Here is a 14,126-nt window from a genome sequence, read left to right on the forward strand (position 1 = left end):
TGTCTCTTTCAGACTTTTCCACAGTTTATTGTGCTCCACATAGTCAAAGGCTCTTGCATAGTCAGTAAAGCAGAAATAGATGTTTTTCTGGAACTCTCTTGCTTTTTCGATGATCTAGCATATGTTGGCAATTTGCTCTCTGGTTCCTTTGCCTTTTCTAAAACCAGCTTGAACATCTGAAGGTTCATGGTTCGTGTATTGTTGAAGCCTGGCTTTGAGAATTTTGAGCATTACTTTACTAGCATGTGATATGAGTGCAATTGTGGGGTAGTTTGAGCATTCTTTGTCATTACCTTTCTTTGGGACTGGGATGAAAACTGACCTTTTCCAAGGAGGAGATAGGGATCTGAAATTCTCAAGGTGGAGGAAAGTACAACATCTCTTTTTCCTCTAAGTTCCTGTTCCTTAGTCTTAGTTACATAAAATGTTTTTTACTTTCAGCCTGAAACTGATGATTACACAACAAACAACTCAGTTTAAACTCTGTACTAGGGATTATATAACAACAATGTATCCCACTTGAGGACTGTTCCTCCTTCCTGAAAACCTTCTGACTAATCCTGATATTTTAGAATGTATATTATGGGAGTGGGTCTGGTAAGATCTTTCTATCATTAAATTCTAATCCTGTTACCTTAAAATGTAAACTGTGAGTGTGGGTCTGGTAAAATTTTTACAACTTTGAGACATGCTTTTGATTTATTGCAATAAATAATTTAAAAGGTATGTAACTCCTTTGGTTAGACTAGCGAGGGGTCACTCTCTGTCCCCCTTCTGTTGTCTGTGTCAGAGGCTTTCTCTGTCCCTTTTCATACTTTAATGAAAGTCTGCTACACAAAAGCTCTTAAGTGATCAAGCCTGGTCCCTGGTCCTGAAGCTGAATCATCTTCAGAGATCAAGAATCTGACACTGTTCACTGTAAACTATCAAAATGACATTGGAAATGAGAGGAAATGACTAAAATGACAGGGAATTTAGGTTGGATGACCTCTGAAGGGGTTCAGTCAGTTTAGTCGATCAGTCATGTCTGACTCTTCACAACCCCATGAATTGCAGCGCGCCAGGCCTCCCTGTCCATCACCAACTCCCGGAGTTCACTCAGACTCACGTCCATCGACTCAGTGATGCCATCCAGCCATCGCATCCTCTGTCGTCCCCTTCTCCTCCTGCCCCCAATCCCTCCCAGCATCAGAGTCTTTTCCAATGAGTCAACTCTTCACATGAGGTGGCCAAAGTACTGGAGTTTCAGCTTTAGCATCATTCCTTCCAAAGAAATCCCAGGGCTGAGCTCCTTCAGAATGGACTGGTTGGATCTCCTTGCAGTCCAAGGGACTCTCAAGAGTCTTCTCCAACACCACACTTCAAAAGCATCAATTATTCAGCACTCAGCTTTCTTCACAGTCCAACTCTCACATCCATACGTGGCCACTGGAAAAACCATAGCCTTGACTAGACAGACCTTTGTTGGCAAAATAATGTCTCTGCTTTTGAATATGCTATCTAGGTTGATCATAACTTTCCTTCCAAGGAGTAAGTGTCTTTTAATTTCATGGCTGCAATCACCATCTGCAGTGATTATGGAGCCCCCAAAAATAAAGTCTGACACTGTTTCCACTGTTTCCCCATCTATTTCCCATGAAGTGATGGGACCAGATGCCATGATCTTCATTTTCTGAATGTTGAGTTTTAAGCCAACTTTTTCACTCTCTACTTTACTGAAGGGGTAGCATTTAAATTAGGCAGCCATATATTTTATCATGTGTTGAAACTCAATTTAAAAGTTTTGCTTTGTATTTTACTCTGTTAGTATAATTGTTAGTATATTATTGTAGCTGTTTTATATTTGTTTGCTTATTTAATATATTTATGTCCATGATTTTATCTTTAAAAAGTTTTTTCTTTATTTTTTTTTTTCTGGCTTGTTTGGTTTTGGTTTCTCCTAAATAGTATGTTTGGATTTAATTATAATTCAAGGTCAAAAAACTTTGTCTATTATTGGTGAATACAAATGATTATAGATTATAAATTTGTTAAATGCCTTCTTGATGTGGTTTGAGAATCTTTTAACTGTTTTCTGCCTTTTAGTTTATATGCTAAAGTATATTTACCTCTGTCTTCTGCAATAATTTTGTAGGAAAAAAACATTTATTGGGAAAAAAGGGTACTTTAATAACTATATTTATACTGACACTCTTCTAATTTTAAAAGTCAATAATTGACTAGTAGTAAGAATGCTAGAGGGCTTCCCCAGTGGCTCAGTGGTAAAGAATCTGCCTGCGGTGCAGGAGATGCGGGTTCAGTCCCTGTGTGGGGAAAATTTCCCAGAGGAGGGCAAGGCAGCCCACTCTTGTATTCTTACCTGGAGAAGCCCATGGACAGAGGAACCTGGCATGCTACAGTCTACTGGGTTGCCAAGAGTCAGACATGACTGAAGTGACTTAGCACACAAATATGCTAGAACCTGTAATTGTTTTCTAGCTATAAGTATTTTAAAATGTGATCTCATAAAAATATTTAGTATTTCTATTGTCTTTCATAACTATGAGAATCTAAGATATCTTATTTAATCTACCAGAGAAAGATTGAAAAAAAATAAGATTGTTATGAATATTTATATTAATAGTGGAAGAAATCTTTGTCATTTCTATCTTTCTGTTTACCAGTAAGTCAATATATAGTGAAAGGTTTTCCATAGATTAGTAAGGAGATAGAAAGGGAAGGAATCCTTGTTACTGCTCTGTGTTTTAAAGGGCTATGGATAATGTTGCTAGATCATACAGAATTCCAATAGAGAGCATTTTCTTTTAACCTTTAATTTTTTCATTTAGAAACAGTAATGCTTAGGATCATCTGGGTAATAGGCAAGCAGATTTCAAGGTGAAGAAAAAAATACAGATAACAAAAAATAAATTGTTTGATATTTTCAAAATCAAAGAAGTAAATCATCCAAAAGGGGGACAATGATTTAAAAATTACACTGTGGTAATATAAAATAAGCAAAAAAAGTCCAGTAAAAATTAAAAAACAGAAATAATTTCAAACTAACTATAGATCCTTATACATTTGTAGAACATACAGCATGTATTTTGATTCAAGATTAAGAACTACTGTCACATAATATTTGTCACATACATTCTGCATTTGGCATTGAAGATTTCATGTATATATTCATTAAGCATATATTATGACTCGTATTAAAATTGTTTTGACAGTAGTGTAGATTTGATAATTCTTAATTGAAGTACTAGATAGTAATGCCTATTTTTCTTTCCTAAAGCCTAGATTTTTAGGTAATTTAGATTTTTTAAACCAGGTTTATTTTAATAAACTTGCTACTTTCACCAACACATTAAATTAAATAGCTGGTTATAGATTTAAGTTTGAGTTTCAAATGTTTCTATCGCAGGAGATTCCTGGTAAATCTCTTACTGCAGTTAAGTTAGGGAAGACTTGTAAAACAGCAAAACAGAAATACTGCCTTTATACCATCTAGAAACAGAAGAAAACAAGCAATGTATCCATGACGTTCACTTTTCAATAAACTTTGTATATAAAACCTTATCCTAAGAATTGTAATTCTATAAGGTTTCCATAATCGCTTAAGTAATAGCCACAAAAAAGGGACAAATCACATTTATTATTGAACAAAGACAAAAATACTTGCTGTGTTTCTAGATTATTTCAGTAGATTTAAAAACAAAAATACTGAAATTACAGTACCTACAAGTTGAATAAAAGGAAGTCAATTTACTTATTTACATTTAAATTATGCACAGTTATAGAACATTTTCCTATGGATTATAGTCCTATGACGGAGAAGGCAATGGCACCCCACCCCAGTACTCTTGCCTGGAAAATTCCATGGACGAAGGAGCCTGGTAGGCTGCAGTCCATGGCATCGTTAAGAGTCAGACACGACTGAGCGACTTCACTTTCACTTTTCACTTTCATGTATTGGAGAAGGAAATGGCAACCCACTCCAGTGTTCTTGCCTAGAGTATCCCAGGGACGGGGGAGTCTGGTGGTCTGCCGTCTATGCGGTCGCACAGAGTCGGACACGACTGAAGTGACTTAGCAGCAGCAGCAGCATAATCCTATGAAACTTTCATTTGAGTCATATCTTTTAATTGTAAACATTTGAAAAAAAATCAAAATTCCTTTAGTAAAGGGAGAAGAAAACCATCTTGCTATCTTCTGGATCTTCAGAAAGAGCTCGTGGGAATGTCAGATGAACTAGGAAATTGATTCACATTTATTTTTCAAGCTATGTAATTAGTAGACAAAATTCAGTGCTTGACATAGAGACCGCTTTTGTTGTCAGGGTAGGATGTACTGAGTGAGGGAATTTCTTCAGGGGATTGGATGCTTCAGGAAGTTCATTTTCACTTTACAGAATTGGAGGAAGATCAAGAGTTCCTCTTCTTAATCCTGTCCCTGAGCACGCCTCTGTAACACCTGACCTTTGGCAAATAGACCACTGGAGTCTAGACTAGCAACTCCAAGTCAAATGGGAGATTTGAGCCTAAAGAGGGTCCAAAACGTCTACCAGTGAAAAGTCAGTTTAACTTACGCAGGACCTGCTTTGTCAGAAGGGAGTTGGCTTGATGGAAGGACTGCTCATGTGGCTCTAATCCTGGGCTGGGGCGGTGGTATCTGGTCTGTTCTGGAGTTGAAACTGCATCTGGACAACATCACAACTTGATCTCCTCCTTCCTCAGAGATCTGTTTATCTAGAGCATTTCCAGGTAGTCCTCTTTGGTCTCTGTTAAGTGCCCCACTTGGAGTATTGAGGATGTTAGTATAGTCAAAGCTATGGTTTTTCCAGTAAGCGTGTATGGATGTGAGAACTGGACCATAAAGAAGGCTGAGTGCCAAAGAATTGGTGCTTTGAAATTATGGTTCTGGAGAAGACTCTCGAGTATCCCTTGGTCTATAAGGAGATCCAACCAGGCAATCCTAAAGGAAATCAACTCTGCATATTCATTGGAACGACTGATGCCGAAGCCGAAGCTCCATTACTTTGGCCATCTCACACGAAGAGTTTAATTGTTGGAAGAGACCCTGATGCTGGGAAAGATTGACGACAGCAGGAGAATGGAGTGGCAGAGGATGCGATGGTTGGATGGCGTAACCAACTCAATGGACATGAGTTTGTGCAAACTCTGGGAGATAGTGAAAGACTGGAAAGCCTGGTGTGGTACAGTCCTTGTGGTTGCAAAGAGCTGGACATGACTGAGCAACTGAACAACAGTATACTTTTCAGAATATTTGATTTCTTAATAATTTGTCCAATGTGTAGGGATTTTGTTTTCTTATGTTATCAGGGTTTTTCCTCAGCTAGTAGATCTTTTATCTGAGTTATTGTGATGGAGAATAAGTTGCCTTATATAGTAGCCAATGATTTTTTTGATATTTTTTCTAAAAGTCTTTGGCAATAATTTTATAGATGTCTGTCTCTTTAAATGTGTGGCTGATCTTTCCATTTCTGTTGGGAAGATTGTCTTCTATCTTTAAGGAATAAATTCACTCTAAACTGGATACTTTGTGAAAATGCATTTTAAAAAATTCAGGAAAAACTTGAAGCTTCCATCTCCTTTTCAGTGTGTGTATGTGTGTGTTTCTCACTGAAATGAAACTGCCAATATGGAAAGTTTTGATATAACATTTAAGTACATACATTTTCTTATCTCCTTCAGTTAACTTGCTGCTGCTGCTGCTAAGTCGCTTCAATGGTGTCTGACTCTGTGCGACCCCATGGACAGCAGCCCACCAGGCTCCTCTGTCCCTGGGATTCTCCAGCAAGAATACTGGAGTAGGATGCCATTTTCCTTCTCCATCAGTTAGCTTAGTTAGCATTTATTTATTTTTATTGAATTGTTAGAGAAGTAACATAGCTGCATCAATTAATTTCTTCAAAATGACTTTTAATTCGTCTTCTAAGAGGGCTCAATTTTCTAATGCATTCATTTTAATTGAAGTATAGATGAATGAAATTTTTATGTTATTTTCAAATGTACAACATAGTAATTTGATATTTTTATAGGTTATACTCTATAGAAAGTTACTGAAAATATTGACTTTATTTCCTATGCTGTATACCTTAATCCCTATCTGCTCAGAAAACACTAGTTTTTTTCTCTGTGTCCATGAATTTGTTTCGGTTTTATTTGTTCATTTATTTTATTTTTTAGACTCCACATATAAATGAAATCACACATAATTTGTCCTCTGCTGTCTGATTTACTTCACTAAGCATAATATCCTTCAGGGCCATCCATGTTGTCAAAATTGGCAAAATTTCCTTTTTATTGTTGAGTATTAGTCCTCTGTGTGTGTGTGTGTGTGTGTTTGTATGTGTGTGTGTATCACATCTTATTTATCCATTCATCTGTTCATGGACACTTAGGATCTAATGCATTTTTTATATTCAGTTCCTATCTATGTTATCTTCTCCAAGAGCAGAAACCCAAACCCTTACTTTTAGGTAGATCAACCCCAAACTTGATCTTTCTTTATATTTTAAAAATTGTTTCATACACACTTTAGAGTTTTCTAATGTTTTAGTTTGTTTACTAAGTTTGTTCCCTTTCCCTTTCCATTCTCTGGCTTCTTGTGAAAGCAGTTTTGTGCTTCCCTGAAGATTGAAATTTTTATCTAATGCACTGTTTACTGTTATCTGAAGTTTTAATTCTTCTGGTGTATTTTGAAGGCTGTTTGATTGCAGCTACATGAAATTGGCTATGTTTTGATGTGTCTTCTAAAGACTGAAACTATCTTGGAACTTCAGCTCCCAGCTTAACATATTTTACATTTAGATTTTTCTTCTGTCTTTTCTAAAAGGAACTTTCCAGCTGTTTATTAAAGATTTTTAAGTGTACATATTTTTAATGATTTGTTCTTATATCTGATTTCTCTTAAAGTTGATTCTAGTCTTCCAAATTTCTTGAATCAGATTAATTTTATCATAAATTTGTTCTTTTCTCTAGACTATTTTCCCAGAACCAAACATTGTGATTAAGAATGTTTTCCCAACTTTATTATTTCCTGTTATTCTTTTATGCTTATATTTTGTGTGTGTGTGTGTGTGTGAGGATAAGATGTTTGCTTCCATGTGGCCTGGTTTGTTCTTATAACTTGGATTTTGAAGACAGTTTCATAAAGCAAATCATTGCTGGAAGATGGAAATAGACTATTCATGCTAATTACTCAATTTTAGATGAGTAATTTAGATGACTCACGTGTTTTCTGATGCTTTCTTAATATCTGATGACATCCTTTATGTCCACCTTCTAATAAAAGTGTATTCTGAAGATAATTGAAGACTGTGTATAATATATTTTGAAAGAAAAATTAAATGTTAAATAAATGATGGCTGTTAACTTATTTATACAGTTTAGTACATTTATTAAGCATTTTTACTCAGATAGTATTCTAGGTTAGATTCTAGGCTAGGTGTGGTATAGTATGTCTTATACTTGGATAGGAAAAAAATGAGCCTTGAAATTGTACTCAGAAATTTTATAAAGGTTACTGCTCATCATATGTGCTCACATTTGGCAGGAGAATCTTAATTATTCTTTTCAGAGTGATTCACCTAGTTCAGAAACTTAAGTATGACAATACCCAAGGATTTTATTGAGTCTAAAGTTGTGAAGACTTCACAGGACTGAACTAATAGCATAGAAGTTCCTGAAGAGTTGAATTAAATATAAATCAATCATTAATTAATCCAGTAAGTGGATATTGAGCACCTACTATTGACCAAACACTGGGTTATACATGAACTTTTAAACACAGAGGAATGCTTAGTCAAGTGAGAGAGAGAAACCCATTAATAAAGAACTGTAATGTAAGAGAAATAACATGATAGATGCTCAAATGCTAGAAGGTGCTTCTATGGAATCATTAATCCAGAATGGGATTAATGGGTTTTAGGGAGACATATGCCTGTAGGTGATGTCAAGATGCAAAGAATGCACTGTGGGATGTGGGTATTGATGAACGCTTGGTTCTTACTAATAAGCTGGTAAGTTATTTCTGAGGGAAATATATGGGACTGGTTCTTGCTAACTTTCTGTGTACCAGTTTATTAATTTATAATGAGGAAAGTAACTGCCTGTGTTATTTTCTGCCTGTGTTTGAGCTACATGGGGCATTAAGTCATCATCAGAATTATGTTCTTGATTTAATTTGAGATGTCATCACCACTGAGAAAGGAACTCCGCTGAAAGTCAAATAATAATCAGAGGGTTGCTGTGTGAGCATCAGATCCATTGAATTTCAGTAAGATGAATAAAAAGTTGCCGTTCTGTGTAGCAGTTTCACAATGAAGATTACCTTTTAAAAAATGCAGATGCTCAGTGCTCATTGGCTATAACTCTACTTTTATAATTTGGATAACATATTCATGAATAAAGAATACGAATTATTATAATGCATTGCATTAGTATATTGTGTTCTATTTTAAAGATGGGGAAACTGAGTTTAGAAAATTACTAGCTCTGTAAAAAAAAAAAAGAAAATGGCTAGCTCCCTGATATTAAGGAGGTTATTTCCACTGTCTGGTGCTCAGTTTCTTCATCTATAAAATGAAGATGATGTTAATTTATACTAATATTGATAATACTAATAGCATATAATAATAATATTGTTGGCGAATGTGACACCCTATTGCACATAGAAAGCACCATGTAAGTCATAATAATACTTAGTGAGTATTATTATAAGTAAGAGAAAACAGAAAGAAAATGAAAATAGAGCATTAGTTTTTAATATGAGAATTACTAATTTTAAGAAGTTAGCAGATAGTTTAGTTCCTAATTTTGATCCTTGAATGTTTGTTAAAACTGTCCCAATTTCCTCTTCATTTTTCCATTCTTCCATTTTTCCTTTAGTAGTCCTATAACCATACTTCCTGACTGATTCAGATATGCAAACTTTAACAACTCAGTTTCTTTCCAGTATGCAGTTCTAGTGTACCTGAATTAAGTACAAACACACACACATATAGACATACAATTTTTAGCTACAGACAGTTAAAATTATAGAAAGCTTTCATATTCATGTGTTTGTCCCCCAATTATTATTTTTTTTTCCTTACTGCTGACACCATTAACCACTGTGAAATTTATAAAAGTAGGTATGGTCTGGTTTGATATTTGCAGAGTTTTGTGGACTAGGGTTGAATATCTAATTTTGGTTAGGGTCAGAAACTTTCTGTAAAATAGTGTAAATATATGTGTATATACATATGTCCAGTTCTAACTGTTGCTTCCCGACCTGCATACAGGTTTCTCAAGAGGCAGTTCAGGTGGTCTGGGATTCCCATCTCTTTCAGAACTTTCCACAGTTTATTGTGACCCTCACAGTCAAAGGGTTTGGCATAGTCAATAAAGCAGAAATAGATGTTTTTCTGGATCTCTCTTGCCTTTTCGATGATCCAGCAGATGTTGGCAATTTGATCTCTGGTTCCTCTGCCTTTTTTAAAACCAGCTTGAGCATCTGGAAGTTCATGGTTCAGGTACTACTGAAGCCTGGCGTGGAAAAGAAGCACTGTAGAAGTGAATAATGTCCTAATAGAGAGTTTTAAACTTCATTTTCATAACTAAAATTTTAATTAACCTTAACTTACTTCGTTAATGAACACCTACTTTGGAATTTAAGTAACAGAGAAAACTGGAAATTTACCATGCATTTTACCATTTGTAAGAGAGGAAAATATTCTATATCAGTTGTAATCGCGTGTGACTTTAATCAGATATTTGGAGGTCTACTTCAATTGCCTGCAGTGTTAGTTTTTCAAACTCAAAATATTCTGTAAGATTCCCTTATAACTTGAAAATCAGATGACTCATTTCCCTTAGACAGCTCAGCTTGTGCAATTTTAGCTGTGGAGAATGAGCTGTCCATTACGCTTTATCACCATTCTCTGCTGAATGCATTTGCTCTTTCTTCCTTTCCATTGCTTGTGTTTGTTTATCTAATTTGGATTATTAGCATGCCATAATGGTCTGTAATTTTTCCCCTCAGTTATTTACTTCTCAGGCAGGAAATTTCTTAGTGCTCCTGAGGACAACGAGAACACGTGATTTTTTTGTTGTTGTTAAAGGAAAGTCACAAAATTAAAAGTTTGGAGGAGACTCCTCTCTTTAAGAAAAGCTTTATTCAAACATTTCTACTGAATATTTGTCTATTTTTTTTCCTGTAAATATGCATGGACATAGAACTGAGCTTGGTGATAAATGCAAGCATGGCAGTCTTTATATTCATCAAGTTTGTTCCTTTTAATTTTTAATATAGCTATTATAATGCTTTGAGAATTATAGAAGATCGTTCTGTTCTTATTTGTGGAATGCTTAGTGTATAGCTCAGGTCCTGATACCATACTTGTAAGGTTCAGATCTGAGTGCTGTCAGTTTCTACCTAGGAAACTTTAGGCAAGTTATTTAACTCCCTTACAACACTTCCCCAATCTGAAAAAAAAAATAATTTAATAATGGCTCTTTTATAACCCTGTGTACGAGACAGCAAAAGAGACACTGATGTATAGAACAGTCTTATGGACTCTGTGGGAGAGGGAGAGGGTGGGAAGATTTGGGAGAATGGCATTGAAACATGTGTAATATCATGTATGAAACAAGTTGCCAGTCCAGGTTCAATGCACGATACTGGATGCTTGGGGCTGGTGCACTGGGATGACCCAGAGGGATGGTGTGGGGAGGGAGGAGGGAGGAGGGTTCAGGATGGGGAGCACATGTATACCTGTGGCGGATTCGTTTTGATGTTTGACAAAACTAATACAGTGTTTCAGGTTTAAAAATAAAATAAAATTTAAAAAAAAAAAGAAAAAATAAAGGGAGATGATAGGGTTTTAAAAATTTAAGACATAAAAGAACTTAGAACAATATCTGGCACCGAACAAAAACTCAGTTAGAGTTAGCTATTAAAGAATTTTTGATAATGTAGAGAATTTTAGGAAATACATAGAACACAGAAAAATGGGATCACTTGAAATCCTACCCCTCAGAAATAAGCTCACAAATATTGGTGTGTTATTTCAGTCTTAGTTATTGTGAAGTTGTATACTTCTAGATTTTTACAAAATATGGGATTATTTGTTGTTCAGTCACTCAGTCATGTCTAAGTCTTTGTGACCTCATGGACCTCATGAACTGCACCGCACCAGGCTTTACTTCCTTTACCATCCCCTGGAGCTTGCTCAAAATCATATATATTTAGTCATTGATGCCATGCAACCATCTCGTTCTCTGTCATCCCCTTCTCCTGCCTTCAATCTTTTGCAGCATCAGGATCTTCTCTAATGGGTTGGCTCTTTGCATCAGGTGACCAAAGTATTGGAGTTTCAGCTTCAGCATCAGTCATTCAAATGAATACTCAGGAATTATTTACTTTAGGACTTACTGGTTTGATCTCCTTGCAGTCCAAGGGACTCTTAAGAGTTTTCTCTAACATCGCAGCTCAAAAGCATCAATTCTTAGGTGCTCAGCCTTCTTTATAGTCCAACTCTCACATCTATACATGACTACTGGAAAAACTATAGCTTTGAAGAGGCGGACCTTGGTCATCAAGGCAATTTCTCTGCTTTTTAATATACTGTCTAGGTTGGTCATAGCTTTTCTTTCAAGGAGCGAGTGTCTTTTAACTTCATGGCTGCAGTCACTGTCTGCAGTGATTTTGGAACCCAGGAAAATAAAGTCTCTCACTGTTTCCATTGTCTCTCCATCTATTTGCCATGAAGTGATGGGACTGGATGCCATGATTTTCATTTTTTGAATGGTGAATTTGAAGCCAACTTTTGCATTCTTCTCTTTCACTTTCATCAATAGGCTCTTTAGTTCCTCTTCACTTTCAGCCATAAGCGTGGTGTTATATTCATATCTGAAGTTATTGATATTTCTCCCAGCAACCTTGATTTCAGCTTGTGCTTCATCCAGCCTGGCATTTCACATGATGTACTCTGCATATAAGTTAAATAAGCAGGGTGACAGTGTACAACTTTGATGTACTCCTTTCCTGATTTGGAACCAGTCTGTTGTTCCATGTCCAGTTCTAACTGTTGCTTCTTGACCTGCATACAGATTTCTCAGGAGGCAGATCAGGTGGTCTGGTATTCCCATGTCTTGAAGAATTTTCCACAGTTTGTTGTGATCCACACAGTTAAAGGATTTGGCGTAGTTAATAAAGCAGAAGTACACGTTTTTCTGGAATTCTCTTGCTTTTTCAATGACCCAATGGATGTTAGCAATTTGATCTCTCGTTCCTCTGCCTTTTCTAAATCCAGTTTGAACATCTGGAAGTTCTCAGTTCACGTACTGTTGAAGCCTGGCTTTGAGAATTTTGAGCATCACTTTACTAGTGTGTGAGATGAGTGCAATTTAGCGGTAGTTTGAGCATTCTTTGTGATTGCCTTTCTTTGGGATTGGAATGAAAACCGACCATTTTCAGTCCTCTGGCCACTGCTGAGTTTTCCAGATTTCCTATTCAGTGTGCACTTAGGTAATTTTTTTTAACAACTGATTATCAATTTATTAAAAAGGTTGATTTAGGCATCGGCAATGGTGACTTCCACCTTGACTCCTGGTCAATACTGAAGGAAGTGATCTTCTTGACAGTTTCAGAAGGGCTGTGCAGGTCAATGAATCACTTGTGGATCCTCATTTGGAATCGAGCCCAAGTCTTAGAACCTTCACCACAGGAGTTTTCCTTGTAGTTATTCTGAAAGCCTTGGTAGGCATCCAGACTTGTCCTTTCACTATCTTTCACTACCTTTCACTTTCGCGCCTCTGATCAGGTCAGCACACACCTTCTCCAGAGACTTGACATTGCGGCCGGTGAGGATGATCCTAATCCGGTGAATGGCCACACTGGCTCCATGGGAGTCTTGCCAGTGTCTTTAAAGGCCATGGCTGCAGTGCAGCTTCCTGACCGGCTTGTTCCTCCATGAGAGCGAACAGCGGTGAGTCAGGAGCAGAAGTGGGCCTCAGGGAACTCGGAGCAGTGGCGACAGCATCTTCCTCAAAGAGCAATTTTTTTTTACTGTTTCAATATACTTTTATTAGCAGTTATTACATCAAAATTCACATTTACAGGATCTGAAGGACTGTCTTAAAAATTCTAAAGTATATGTAATTAGATATATATATAATTACACTCATAGCAAATCTATTGAGTATATGTAATTAGGTATATTGAGTGCAGCACTTTCACAGCCTCATCTTTTTGGATTTGAAATAGCTCAACTGGAATTCCATCCCCTCCTCTAGCTTTGCTCGTAATGATGCCTCCAAAGGCCCATTTGACTTCAGACTCCAGGACATCTGGCTCTAGTTGAGTGATCACAGCATCATAGTTACTTGGGTCATGAAGGTCTTTTTGTATAGTTCTTCTGTGTGTCCTTGCCACCTCTTCTTATTATCTTCTGTTAGGTCCATACCATTTCTGTCCTTTATTGTGCCCATCTTTACATGGAATGTTCCCTTGGTATCTCTAGTTTTCTTGAGGAGATCTCTAGTCTTTCCCATTCTGTTGTTTTGGGGCCTAGAACCTTACAATAGTGAGAGAAATTCTTTGGTATTATTGTTCTCCAGTTTGTAGGTTGCCCCCCTGGTGGGTATGGGATTGTATTTTAACTTGATTGTGCTCCTTGTATCATCTCATTGTGGCTTCTTCTTTGTTTTTGTATGTGGAGTATCTTTTTTTGATAGGTTCCAAGGTCCTCCTGTAGGTGTTTCTTCAGCAACTAGTTGTGATTTTGGTGTTCTCACAGGAGAATATGAGTGCACTTCCTTGTACTCCACCATTTTGGTTGTATGAATTAGCCCAGTTCTGAATTTCTATTAATAAGATTCTTAGTGATATATGAGTGGTGCAAGTTAGATCTGAGAGTGGCTAACTAAAAGTGATGACTAGGATATTCATTCATTCCTCCCTATTTATTCATCTTATTTAATTTTACAAGCTAAAAGGTCATTTATCTCTTGTGCAGTATTTTAGAAATCTGTATTTCCTGATGAATATGTATATTCTAGAAGCACATGACGAATTGATATTTTAAGAAGTTAAAAAAATTAGTAAACAAAAATAATTAAAGAGGACAAAGTATTATA

General features: G+C 36.4%; 1 protein-coding gene and 1 pseudogene across 1 annotated transcript in view; one reads left to right on the forward strand and one right to left on the reverse strand.

The window, feature by feature from the left end:
* Window positions 1-14,126, forward strand: part of DPYD (dihydropyrimidine dehydrogenase) — a 957,062-nt gene that overhangs the window by 71,458 nt on the left and 871,478 nt on the right. The window lies entirely within an intron of this gene.
* LOC129655086 (40S ribosomal protein S20-like) lies at window positions 12,563-12,924 on the reverse strand (annotated as a pseudogene).

Source organism: Bubalus kerabau, chromosome 6 (genome assembly GCF_029407905.1).
Source record: "Bubalus kerabau isolate K-KA32 ecotype Philippines breed swamp buffalo chromosome 6, PCC_UOA_SB_1v2, whole genome shotgun sequence".
In the NCBI taxonomy this organism is placed as follows: domain Eukaryota; kingdom Metazoa; phylum Chordata; class Mammalia; order Artiodactyla; family Bovidae; genus Bubalus; species Bubalus kerabau.